General features: G+C 41.1%; 1 pseudogene; it reads left to right on the top strand.

Moving 5' to 3' along the window:
- The first annotated feature begins 1,811 nt into the window (after window positions 1-1,811).
- LOC100587789 lies at window positions 1,812-4,405 on the top strand (annotated as a pseudogene).
- Window positions 4,406-14,344: the final 9,939 nt, after the last annotated feature.

The following is a 14,344-nucleotide window of genomic DNA, read 5'->3' as shown; positions in this document are numbered from 1 at the left end:
GTATTTTTTATTTTTGTTCAAAATATTTTAAAATTTCTTTTGAGACTTTCTTTGATCCATGTGTTACTTAGAAGTGTGTTGTTTAATCTCCAAGTATTTGGGAGATTTTCCAGCTATATTTGTTATTGATTTCTAGTTTAATTCAATTGTGATGTGAGAGCAGACACTGTATAATTGCTATTTTAAATTTGTTAAGGTGTGTTTTATGACCCCAAATGTGATTTGTCTTGGTTAATGTTCCATATTGGCTTGGAAAAAATTATGTATTCTGCTGTTATTGAATGAAGTAGTCTGTAGATAACCATTATATAAAGTTAGTAAATGGTGTTACTGAGTTCAGCTGTGTCCTTAACTGATTCTTTGACTGCTGGATCTGCCCATTTCTGATAGATGGGTACTGAAGTTTCCAGGTATAATAGTGAATTCATCTGTTTCTCCTTCCAGTTCTGTCAGTTTTTCCCTATGTAGTTTGATGCTCTGTTTTTAGATGCATACACATTAAGGATTGTTATGTCTTCTTGGAAAATTGACCCCTATGTAATTGTAGAATGCTCCTCTTTTTTCCTGATAACTTTCCTTAATCTGAAGTCTGCTCTATCTGAAGTGAATATAATGACTCTCACTTTCTTTTGATTAATGTTAGCACGGTGTATCTTTCTCCATCCATTTACTTTCAATTTATATGTGTCTTTAAGGTTTTTGTAGACAGTGTATAGTTGGGTCTTATTTTTTAGTTCATTCTGACAATTTATTGTCTTTTAATTGGTGCTTTTAAACCGTTGGCATTTAAAATGATTATTGATATAGTTGGATTAACATCTACCATAGTTTTACTGTTTTTATATTTGTTGCCCTTGTTCTTTGTTCCTATTTTTGTCTTCCACTCTTTTTCTGCTGTTTGGGTTTTTTTGTTTGTTTCTTTTCCTCTTATCGATCCCTTGCCTGTTAAATACCCCTTTTGATTTTAATTGAGCATTTTTTATGATTCCGTTTTCTCTACTTAGCAGATCAGTTATATTTTTTAAAAGCATCTTTTTAGTAGTTGCCCTGGAGTTTGGAACATCTGCAGCTAATCCAAGTCCACTTTGAAATGATACTATACCATTTCCTGGGTAATGCAAATGCCTTACAACAATCCGTATTCCTCTCTGCTGTTCCTTGTATTGTTGCTGTTATTTATTTGACTAACACATCAGTATACATAAGCATATATATGTACATAGGTATATAAAATCAAATGCATTGTTGGTACTATTATTTGGAACAAATTGTTATCTGTTAAATAGGTAAGAATAGGAAACTTTCTATTTTACGTTTACCTCTTCCTTCTCTTATGCTCTTTATGAAGATCCGAATTTCTGAACTATATGATTTTCCTTCTATCTAAAGAACTCCTTTAACACTTCTGGAGTGCAGTGCCATGATCATGGCTCATGGCAGTCTGAATTCCTGGACTTCAGCGATCCTCCCACCTTGGCCTCCCAAAGTGCTGGGATTTCGGATATAAGCCACTGCACCTGGCCTCTCTCCTTTATTTTCGAAGAATATTTCTCAGGATATAGAATTCTAGGTTGATAGTTCTTTTCTCTTGGTGCTTTAAATATTTCACTCCACTCTTCTTACTTGCATGCTTTCTAAGAAGCTGGGTATAATTCTTTCTTTTGCTTCTCTATAGGTAATGTATTTTTTTCCCTCTGGTTTCTTTCAGTTTTTTTCTTTATGAATTCTTATAGTTTGAAAATGATGATGCCTAGGTGGAATGTTTATCCTGCTTAGTGTTCTCTGAGCTTCCTGGATCTGTATTTGGTGTCTCATAATAATTTGGGGGAAATTCTTAGTTGTTATTGTTTCTGATATTTCTTCAGTTCCTTTTTTTTTTCTTCTACTGATTTTCCCATTTTGCATATGCTACCCCCTTTGTAGATGTCTTACAGTTCCTGGATATTCTGTTCTGGAGTTTGCAGCCTTGTTTTTTCTGTTTCCTTTTCAGTTTGGAGGTTTCTGTTGAGATATCCTCAAGCTCAGAGATTCCTAGCTTTATTCCGTCTACTAATGAGCCCATCAAAACATTCTTCATTTCTCCTGCAGTGTTTTTGATCTCTAGCCTTTCTTTTTGGTACTTTTTAGAATTTCCATCTCTCTGCTTACATTGCCCACTTGTGTTTGCATCCATCTAGTTTATTCATTAGAGCTTTTAGTATATTAATCATAGCTGTTTTAAATTCCTGGTCTGATCATGTCAACATCCTTGCTATATCTCTGTCTTGTTCTGATGCTTGCTCTATCTCTCAAATGACCTTTTTGCCTTTCAGTATTCCTGGTGATTTTTCCTTAACAGCTGGGCGTGTTCCTGAGTAAGAGGAACGGCGGTAAATAGGCCCCTAGTAATGTGGATTTCTTTAGAGTTCTATAGACCTGTGATCAGGTCTTAGTCTTTGAGTGAGCCTGTGCCTCTAGACTGTGTACATCACATGTACTTCTCATTTCCCCCACCAGCCTTACGGAAGACACGATGACTAGAGGGAGCTGGTGTTTGGTATTTTCCTTCTCCCACATGGAAGGCAGGAGCTGCCTGAGGTTATTTCCCTTCCCCTAGGTCAGTTTGGCCCTGATAAAACCCCACCAGGTTATCTTCCGGTTAAATAGTTTCTCCTGCGGGCAAACCTTGTTAAGAAGAACAGAGTGTTTTGGCATGTTTTTAAATGGTTCCTTTTCCTTTCCCCCTGCTGCAAACACAAGGGGATAGTTCTCTGATACTTGCTTTGAGAACCTGGTAGAGCTCCTGGAGGTAAAACTCACAAAAGTATGTGTGCCGGGGAATGACTGAGTCCCCCTGGAATTTTCAACTCAAGACTTGTCCACACTGTGCAGTTAGTTAATTACAGTTCAGGTTTCCCTAGCCTGTCAGTTTTCCCTGGAGGCCTCGTCTGAGGGTCTCAGCTCCAGTTACTTGTGCTTCTCTGCCTTTGCCTGCTGGTCACTCCAATTTCAGGGGCCATGATAGTTTGCTGTGACCTCACTGTTCTTAACTAAGAATTGATTTTTCAGTTTGTTTAGCTGTTTACGTATTAGGATGTAGTGACAATGTCCAAGCTTGTATGCCAGGCCAGAAACTAACAGTCCAACTTTATCTTTGCTTTTTAGGGAAAGTACAAAGGTCCTCACTTTGTCATGCCTCTCAATTACCTTTGAAACTTTTTCTTTAAATGTTAAATTGTCTACCTATGAATTTACCATGTTGAGTGCTCTTCATTATTTTCTGTACATTGACGTTTCCACCTGGTTTCTTTTCCTCCAGCCTCTAGAACTTGCTTTAATCACGTTTTAAATGGTCCTTCCCATAATGTGAAGGGCTCGTGAGCGAGGCACTCAGAGCCGTCGTGGGGAGGACCATGTTGCTCCCGAGCATGCTGCTCACCAGTACACCAGGGGTTGGAAAAACCACACTAGGCAAAGGACTTGTGTCAAAATCAGGACTGAAATACATTAATGTGGGCGATTTAGCTCAAGAAGTCTGATCATCGGATATCATGGAGTCTGGCAAGATGGCTTCTCCCAAGAGCATGCCGAAAGATGCACAGATGATGGCACAAATCCTGAAGGATCTGGGAATTACAGAATATGAGCCAAGAGTTATAAATCAGGTGTTGGAGTTTGCCTTCCGATATGTGACCACAGTTCTAGATGATGCAAAAATTTATTCCAGCCGTACTAAGAAAGCTACCGTTGATGCAGATGATGTGCAGTTGGCAGTCCAGTTCCACGCTGACCAGTCTTTTACCTCTCCTCCCCCAAGAGATTTTTTTATTAGATATCACAAGGCAAAGAAATCAAACCCCTTTTCCATTAATCAAGCCGTATTCAGGTCCTAGGTTGCCGCCTGATAGATATTCCTTAAGAGCTCCAAATTACAGGCTGAAATCTTGACAGAAAAAGGCATCAACTTCCGCGGGAAGAGTAACAGTCCCGTGGTTAAGTGTTGGTTCAGTTGCTAGCAGACAAGTACTCCCACGCTAGGCACACCAACCCCACAGACCATGTCTGTTGCAACTAAAGTAGGGACTCCCGTGTCCCTCACAGGGCAAAGGTTTACAGTACACATGCCTACTTCGCAGTCTCCAGCTGTAAAATCTTCAATTCCTGCAACATCAGCAGTTCAGAATGTTCTGATTAATCCATCATTAATTGGGTCCAAAAGCTTCTTACTACCACTAATATGGTGTTATCACAAAATACTGCCAATGAATCATCAAATGCATTGAAAAAACGTGAAGAAGATGACTATGATAATTTGTAATTTAGCCTTGCTGCATACAACATGTATACTTGGTCTTGAATTCATCGTACTGATATTAAACATGCATGCTGGATGTTTTCAAGTTGCATTTTAGAAAACTTCATATTCTGTAAATACAATTACCATACTTTTCAATTGAAATGAAGGTTTTTCATCAGCCTTAAAAGTGTAAGAAAAATCAAGTTGTCATTCATTAATTTGAAAAAAATAATGTTTTAAATGTTGGTGTGCTAGATCAAGTTCTTTCAACTTTTCTCTGAAATACTATTATTTTGCCTTTATATTTGAAAGATATTTTTGCTAGGTATAAAATCCCAAGTTGACAGGTTATTTTCCTCCCTTCTCCCCTCCCCTCCTCTCTTTCTTTCTTTCTTCTTTCTTTCCTTCCTTCCTTCCTTCCTTCCTTCCTTCCTTCCTTCCTTCCTTCCTTCCTTCCTTCCTTCCTTCCTTCCTTTCCTTCCTTCCTTCCTTCCTTCCTTCCTTCCTTCCTTCCTTCCTTCCTTCCTTCCTTTTCTCTCTGTTTCTCTCTTTCTCTCTCTCTCTCTTTCTTTTGAGACGAGGTCTCACTCTGTCACTCAAGCTGGAATGCAACAGCACCAGTCATAGCTGACTGCAACCCTTGGGCTCAAGCAATCTTCCTGCCTCAGTCTCCTGGGTACCTGGGACTACAGACACATGTCACCAGGTCCAGCTAATTTTTAAATTTTGCATAGAGACAGAGTCTCACAATGTTGTCTAGGCTGGTCTTGAACACCTGGGCTCAAGTGTTCCATTCTCCTGCCTTGGCCTCCCAAAATGCTGGGATTATAGGCATGAGCCCTACCGTGCCTGACCTGGTTTTCTTCTCTAGCACTTTGAAGATGTTTTCCCTTGTCTTTTGCCCTTCGTGGTGCTATGTTATCTTTTGTTAGTCTTATTTCAGTTCCACTGTAGGTAGTATGCGTTTTCCTCCAGCAATCTAATTATGATATGCATAGGTATATTCTTTGTGTTTAGTCTTGTCAGGGCCTGTCAAGTATCTTGGATCTGTAGATTTAGAGTTTTCATCAAATGTGGAAATATTTTGGTCGTATTTTTTCCGATTTTGCTTGGGCCCCAATCTCTTTTTCTCCTGTTTCTGGAACACCAATTACATTTATATTATATAGTTTTTTTTTTTCTTTTTTTTTTTTTTTGAGACCGAGTCTTGCTCTGTCACCCAGGCTGGAGTACAGTGGTGAGATCTTGGCTTACTGCAACCTCTGCCCCCAGGATTTTAGCAATTCTCCTGCCTCAGCCTCCCGAGTCTGGGATTACAGGTGCCTGCCACCATGCCCGGCTAATTTTTTTGTATTTTTAGTAGAGATGGGGTTTTGCCATGTTTGCCAGGCTGGTCTCAAACTCCTGACCTCAGGTGATCTGCCTGCCTTGGCCTCCCAAAGTGCTAGGATTACAGGTGTGAGCCACCATCTCCAGCCTATTATATAGCTTTTATTGTCCCATAAGTTCGCTGAGGCTTGGTTCATTTTTGTGTAGTCCTTTTTCTTTCTGTGTTTAATTATGGTTAATTTTTATTGATAAATCTTCATGTTCACTAAATTTTTATTTTTATTTTTTTGTAATGTCTGATTTACTCTTGCACACATCCAGTAAATTTTTTCAGATATTATATTTGAACATGCCTATAGGAATATACCCGTATACCTCTAGGATTTCCATTTTTTAAATAAAAATGTTAATTTCTCTCTTTATTATGTTAATGATTTTCTTTAAATTTTGAAGCATATTTATAATAGCTGTTTTAAAGTCCTCATCTGCTCATTCTATCATTTCTGTCATTTTTGTGTCTGTTCCTACCTGGCTGTGGGTCACAATTTGGATCCTATTTTCATGTTTAGTAATTTTTAATTTGATGCCAGAATTTTTGTTAATCTTTTTATTTTGGAATAAACCTAGATTTACAGAAAAGTTTAAAGATAATGCAGAGAGTCCTCATATGTTCCTCACCCAATTTTAGTGTCCTCTAATGTGAACATACTACATTACCAAGGTACATGTGTCAGAACTAAGAAATTAGCACAAGACAATACTATTTACTAAAGTAAAAACTAAAGACTTTATTGAAATGTTACTAGTTTTTCTACCAATTTTCTTTTTCTTTTCCAGGATTCATTCCAAGATACCTATTGTATTTAGTGGTCATGTCTTCTTAGTCTCATCCTATCTGAACAATTTCTCAATTTTTTCTTTTTCATGACCTTTTACTTTTGAAGAGTATTGGCCTGTGGGTATTTTACAGAATATTCCTCAATTTGAGTTGGCCCAGTGTTTTCTTATAATTAGCCTGAGGTTCTGAGTTTTCAAGAGAATACCATAGATGTGAGGTGTCTTTCTCTGCACATTGTATCACTGTGTTAATCTTGATTACTTTGTTGAGTTGGTACCTGTTTGGTTTCTCCACTATAAGACCAGTCTTATTTTGCTTGGATTCCTTCTCTCTGTGCTGTGGTCCAACAAACCTCTGAAGAGAAAGAGTGATTATAGGACTCACCTCATTTACTTAGGAACTTAGTCTTATATTTCTTGGTCCTAGTGTCTGAAAACACTTGTTTGCAGTTTTCTAGCTGTTTATGGCAGAAGAACAAGTTTATGGCAGAAGAACAAGCTTATGGCAGAAGAGCAAGTTCTGTAGCCCTGAATCCTTCAACACTAGAGTCAGAAGTCCTTGGCAGGACCTTTTCATGTTGAGTTCCTTGCAGAGTTCCTCAGTTAATTTCATAGCTTGCAGTTCCTCTGATCTTGACCCACATGAAGGCCAACTCACAGCTAGCATTCCCAGGGGAGGCTTGATATGGTTTGGCTCTGTGTCCCCACCTAAATCTCATCTTGAATTGTACTCCCATAATTCCCACGTGTTGAGGGAGGGACCTGGTGGGAGATAATTTGAATCATGGGGACTGTTTCCCCCATACTGTTCTTGTGGTAGTAAAGTCTCATGAGATCTGATGGTTTTATCAGGGGTTTCCACTTTTGCTTCTTCCTCGTTTTCTCTTGCTGCCACCATTTAAGAAGTGCCTTTTGGCCAGGTGCAGTGGCTCACACCTGTAATCCCAGCACTTTGGGAGGCTGAGGTGGGCAGATCACAAGGTCAGGAGTTCAAGACCAGCCTGGCCAACATGGTGAAACCCTGTCTCTGCGAAAAATATAAAAACTAGCTGGGCAGGGTGGTGCATTCCTGCAATCCCAGCTACTCAGGAGGCTGAGGCAGGAGAATTGCTTGAACCGGGACCTAGGAGGTGGAGGTTGCAGTGAGCTGAGATCACACCACTGCATTCCAGCCTGTGCTACAGAGCGAGACTCTGTCTCAAAAAAAAAAGCCTTTCACCTCCTGCCATGATTCTGAGGTCTCCCCAGAATGTGGAACTGTAAGTCAAATTAAACCTCTTTTTTCTTCTCAGTCATGGGTATGTCATTATTAGCAGTGTAAAAATGGACTAATACAGTAAATTGGTACCAGTAGAGTGGAGCATTGCTGAAAAGATGCCTGAAAATGTGGAGGCAACTTTGGAACTGGGTAACAGGCAGAGTTTGGAGGGCTCAGAAGAAGACAGGAAAATGTGGGAAGGTTTGGAACTCCTAGAGAATTGTTGAATGGCTTTGACAAAATACTGATGAAGATGTGGACAATGAAATCCAGGCTGACGTGGTCTCAGATGGAGATGAAGAACTTGTTGGGAACTGGAGCAAAGGTGACTCTTGTTATGTTTTAGTGAAGAGTCTGGTGGCATTTTGCCCCTGCCCTAGAGATTTGTGGAACTTTGAACTTCAGAGAGATGATTTAGCCTATCTGGCAGAAGAAATTTCTAGGCAGAAAAGCATTCAAGAGGTGACTTGGCTGCTATTAAAGGCATTCAGTTTTAAAAGGGAAGGAGAGCATAAAAGTTTGGAAAATTTGCAGCCTGACAATGCGATAGAAAAGAAAATCCCATTTTCTGAGGAGAAATTCGAGCTGGCTGCAGATATTTGCATAAGTAACAAGGAGTTGAATGTTAATCCCCAAGACAATGGGGAAAATGTCTCCAGGGCATGTTAGAGACATTTGTGGCAGCCTCTTCCATCACAGAACCAGAGGTCTAGGAGGAAAAATGGTTTTGTGGAGAGGGCCTAGAGTCCCCGTGCTATGTGCAGTCTAGGGACTTGGTGTCCTGTGCCCTAGCTGCTCCAGCTGTGGCTGAAAGGGGCCAACATAATGCTTAGGCCGTGGCTTCAGAGAGTGCAAGCCTCAAGACTTGGAAGCTTCCATGTGGTGTTGAGCTTGCAGGTGCACAGAAGTCAAGAACTGGGGTTTTGGAACCTCCGCCTAGATTTCAGAAGATGTATGGATATGCCTGGATGCCCAGGCAGAAGTTTGCTGCAGGGGTGGGCCTCTTATGCAATGCAGAAGGGAAATGTGGGATGGGAGCCCCCACAAAGAGTCACTACTGGGGCACTGCCTAGTGGAGCTGTGAGAAGAGGGCCACCATCCTCCAGACCCCAGAATGATAGATCCACTTACAGCTTGCACTGTGAGCCTGGAAAAGCTGCAGACACCCAATGCCAGCCTGTGAAAGCAGCCAGAAGGGAGGCTGTACCCTGCAAAGCCACAGGGGCGGAGCTGCTCAAGACCATGGGAACCCACCTCTTGCATCAGTCTGGCCTGGATGTGACACATGGAGTCAAAGGAGATGATTTTGAAGCTTGAAAATTTGACTGCCCCGCTAGATTTTGGACTTGCATGGGTCCTGTAACCCCTTTGTTTTGGCCAATTTCTCTCATTTGGAACAGCTGTATTTACCCAATACTTGTACCCCCATTGTATCTAGGAAGTACCTAGCTTGCTTTTGATTTTATAGGCTCATAGGCAGAAGGGACTTGCCTTGTCTCAGATGAGACTTTGGACTGTGGATTTTGGGTTAATGCTGAAATGAGTTAAGACTTTGGTGGACTGTTGGGAAGGCATGGTTGGTTTTGAAATGTGAGGACTTGACATTTAGAGGGGCCAGGGGCAGAATGATATGGTTTGGCTCTGTGTCCCCACCTAAATCTCATCTTGAATTGTATGTACTTCCATAATTCCCACGTGTTGTGGGAGGGACCTGGTGGGAGGTAATTTGAATCATGGGGACTGTTTCCCCCAGACTGTTCTTGTGGTAGTAAGTCTCACGAGATCTGATGGTTTTATCAGGGGTTTCCACTTTTGCTTCTTCCTCATTGTCTCTTGCTGCTGCCATGTAAGAAGTGCCTTTTGCCTCCTACCATGATTCTGAGGCCATCCCAGCCATGTGGAACTGTAAGTCCAATTAAATCTCTTTCTTCCTAGTCTCAGATATGTCTTTATCAGCAGCGTGAAAACAAACTAATACAAGACTCCACCCTTACCTAGAGCTCAGGCAGATAAGAACAAGTTTCCTTGCTGTGGTTTGTGTTTTTGATAGTGGGAACATTTCTTCTAGTCCAGCCTTTCACTCTGGCATTCTGGCAGCCTTTCTGGGGTTCGGTCTTCATGTATGATCTTAGTTCTACCATCTTGGTCGAGCTCAAGGACTTGCCCCTTATTTCCTGGTGCTTTTAAAACATAAATTTCTTGGCTAGGTCCCAGGACAGCTCTAACTTGATGCCAGTGGTTTTAGCTTTTTCTTTTCCTTCTTTTTTAGCCACTGGTGATTTCTGTTACTTTCATGCAAGTAAGGCTCTGTATTTGAGAAGATATTTATTACATTTTATCCAGCATTTATAGCAGGAGAGCTGGTGGAGTACACTGCCTGTAGTGTTCCTAAGCAATTCCTTGGTCTGCTGTTCTGCTTTATAATGGCTTGAAACAGAACACTTAAGGCCAGCTTCAGTTTGTCCCATTGAAACTTTCATATACAAAAGCTGTAATTTTAAGTTATAATTTATTTTTATTTTTATTTTTTTGGAGACGAAGTCTCACTCTGTTGCCTATGCTGGAATGTAATGGCACGATCTTGGCTCACTGCCGACCTCTGCCTCCCGGGTTCAAGTGATTCTCCTGCCTCAGCCTCCCGAGTAGTAGCTGGGATTACAGGTGCACACCACCATGCTTGGCTAATTAATGTATTTTTAGTAGAGACGGGGTTTCACCATGTTGGTCAGGCTGGTCTTGAACTCCTGACCTTAGGTGATCCACTCACCTTGGCCTCCCAGAGTGCTGGGATTACAGGCATGAGCCACTGTGCCTGGCCTTAAGTTACAATTGAAAACTGTGTAAGGTACTGTGCTAAGAAGGCCTTCAAGTAACTGATCTTCATTGGGAAGGTAGGTTAAGTGTATAGGTCGAAGGAGAATACCAGAAGTGTTCCAGGAGCTGTACACTGAGAGTTCAAACTTGGGAGTCATAGTGTCTTCTTTGAGGTAAGAAAACTGGCAACTGCTTCACATCAGAGGAGGTACTCTAGGTAGGGTTAAGGATCAAGTGGATTTCTAGGATGGAAAAAATTTGAGTGTTGGGGACAGAGATGATGAAATTAAAACCTACACGGGTTTTATTTATGCTGTGTTCGAGTAATAAGAACTCAGAGTCTATTATCAGTAAAATGTATTTTTGGAGATTACAGATATTTTCTTGGGTTCCAAGATTTTCTTGGTAGTGTGCATTTGGGATCTTGGAAGCTAAACTGAAGGTAAGAATGGACTGTCAGTGATGATTTGTTGGTGAATCGTATTTGCAAAGAGGGAATGGTAAGTCTGATGAGAATTACAATAAAGATAAAATGTTGTGCCTTAGGGTGGACTTGGCTATTCTAAGGTATAGAGCGGTGTCTAGGCTAGATCCACCTGTAGTCACAAAGACGTAAGTTTAATTTTTTTACAGTTACTGGAAATCTTTCAAGGAGCACTTGTTAGGAGCTAATTGAGGTGCAACCAAAGAGCAGCACTCAGAACCTCTTCAGAAAAGTGAAGTTTGCAAATACTTACTTGAAGCTTGAATGTGCTTAAGAGCACAGAGCCGAATGTGACCTGTGCAGGTTTTCCACACGGCCGGGACTCAGACCTGTGTGTGTCTTCTGTGCGGTTGTTGCACACTCCAAATCTGGTCTCTGTGGGTTCCTTAATAAGAAAGTCGCTGTAGGAAAAGCTGTCCACGTTGGAACTATGCAAAAATCTCTGAGAATTGGAAAATTTTTTGGAAATTTATTGGTTTTTTTGAAAAGTAAGGAGGTCAGTTTCCAATAATGATGAAAGGGAAGAAAACCCAACCAATGAATCTATGATTACTACCACAGTCGGTGTTTAAAATGGAAATATTTTTCGAACATGACATTTTATGTTGCAATGGAATCAACTGATGAGGGCTTGGGATGGGGGATTCCCTGATGGTTAATATCGGATTGACTGATGACATTATTCCATGCCAGCCAATCTTGGGAACACCGGAAGATGTGAGGGCTCCACAGGGTTAAGTGTGGACTGCCCATGGAAGAGCTGAGGGTTTCCCTATAATTATTCTTCATACTTTTCATCTTGGTGATCGTTAACTTGGCATCAGCACCCTTTGGGGGCTATTTGTCCATTTTCAGCTGTTTCCTCTTGAACTGTAAAGGCTCTCTCAACTTTGAAATGTACTGACCAGGCCACACTAGTAAGTTGTGGAGCCTGAATATATGGCAACCAATGAATACGATGATGATGGTAGGCATAGCCTTCCTTACGATGGGAGCCACGGAAGCCATCAGTCAGTCGACACCTTTCTGGTAACCTAGGCATGGTTCATTACCCACGTGGCATTCTCTTGTTTTGGAAATAAAAAAATTGGCAGATTTCTGTGTCCTAATAGTGGCAAATGCAGCTGTTTTTGTTGTTCATTTTAGCAAACTAATGACTTCTGCAAAAAGATGAACCAAGATTAAAAGAAATCAGATGTGTGTATTTGGTATGCAATATTTTTGTATTACAAATAGCTACATTCTAACCTACATTAACCCCATGATATGTGAATTTTGCCAACTCCTGCTGTGTCTTTTAAATCAAATCCGGTAAATCACTATGAATGTTCTAATTTCTAAACAAACTAGTCTTCCAGTAGAGGTGCTTTAACACTGTACTGCAAATTAGACAACCTAAGATAAATGGACCATCTTTGTTAATTATGTAGTTTAATTGATCAAAACTACCAGATAGGATTTTATTTATAGCGATTTTGCTTAGTATCAAATTCTATACTGTTAAATAGCTTGTGAGTCATATATTTGGGGTCATTAAGATATATGCTGTTATTTAGCGTCTGTTAACCTTATTAAGCACCTTCTTTTTGGTCTAGTTCATGTCACAATATGAAATTGCTTTTAATTGAGATGACCAACTTCCATTACATTGTTCAACGCCTGTACAAAGCACTTTTCATTTTTGCTCTATTGATCGAGCAGCAATTGACTTGAACTATATTCAGAACCTGGTGGGGGGAGATGGAAGAAGATTTCTTGAAATGTTCTTTTTGCTAGTGGTTTTTCTCTCTGCATACCCCACTGTTTGCTTGTAACTAATTTTGCATGCCAGTAGGTAGCAGTGGTGAGCAGAGGCACAGACAGAAAGCTGCCAGTCAGCGATTATAAATTATTATTCATTTCTGTTATAGGTGGGGTGTGCAGTCAGTTACAGTAATAATTACCAGGACTAGAGGGTTTCCTAGGCAACCAATTTCCCCCCTCATTCATGCTGTTGCTGAGAGAGTGCCTGCAAAGCATGACATTGCTGTATTCTGAGGTTTGTTGCCCCCCTGCTGCTCCAGGTTTGAGGTTAGTTACAGCATCATAAGATGCTCTCAAGCATAGAGAACTCAGGCTGGGCTTAAAAAGCATGCCGGCAGCAGGGCCTCTCCGCTGCTGCTTCACTTTTAAGGGACAGGGTTCCAAAAATGCAAATCCTGCATCTTGCTTGGTAACATTAGGAAGATCTCTTTAAGTTGCAGAACCTTTTATTTTCTATTATTTTGAAGATAGTGGATCATTTCATTTTTATAGTTTTATTATTTGATAAAAACGTGCAGAGACAGACCTAAAACTAGACTTCTCCTTAGGATTTGAGTCCAATAAATCAATCGGGACCTGTCACAGCTAATCATGGTTGTGTTTGTTGTTTATTCAGTTTTATGAAAATGGCTCATGAAGAGAAAGGCAGCACTCTTCCTGCAGCAGCAGGATTAGTCCTTTATGTAGTAGGAAAATAATAGAAACGACATCTATTATCCGGGATCTGTACATGAATCATATCCTATATTTGGGGGCTCTCCAATCTTTCATTTTAATGAACTTACATCAAGTGCTTTGCAGTGATAAAAAAGTAGTATTTGTTTGTGTCTGCTATGAAAAAAGATAGGGGTTCATGTTTCAGTCTTACGTGGAGATGTGAAATGTTTATCCATTTACAAGGCAGAAGTCACAAACCCAGACACAAGGCATCCGATCTCGTCCTCTGCTAGATGATTACAGACATGTTCAGTGCCTCACACTGGACCTGTGTATTTATCACCGCAAGTTCTCAGCAGGATGTAAGTTGTCTTCGTCAGTGTTCGTGGTGGGGACACCACCAGCGCTAGGCATGACCGATGAGTTCCTTGTCTGTGAACCACGACTGGGCTCTTGGATTTCTGGAGCTGCTTATACTTCCTGCAGGCGCCTGCTGTGTATTCAAGGGTGTGGTGGGGAACCTGCAGTCAAGTTCCAGGAGCAGCGAGGCTGCATGCAGGCCGGCTTGGTCCTGCAAGAGGCCACCGCTAACAGCTCTATGCCCTTAGCCTTCCCTGGGTTTCTGGAGGAAAGCTGCCTTCTGCCCTGGACCATCCTGCTCCAGAAGTGGCCCTAGGTTCCAGCTGTGCTGGGCAGTGAGACCTGCCAGTCACCATTTGTCCAAAACGTCTCACTGAGAATCAGCTTCCCACTTGAGAAAATCTTGAGGTCTAGGCCAGACACGGTGGCTCATGCCTGTAATCCCAGCACTTTGGGAGGCCGAGGTGTGTGGGTTACTTGAGGTCAGGAGTTCAAGACCAGCCTGGCCAATATGGTGAAACCCTGT

Source organism: Nomascus leucogenys, chromosome 10 (assembly GCF_006542625.1).
Source record: "Nomascus leucogenys isolate Asia chromosome 10, Asia_NLE_v1, whole genome shotgun sequence".
NCBI lineage: Eukaryota > Metazoa > Chordata > Mammalia > Primates > Hylobatidae > Nomascus > Nomascus leucogenys.
This window is presented reverse-complemented; position numbering and strand designations above follow the sequence as displayed.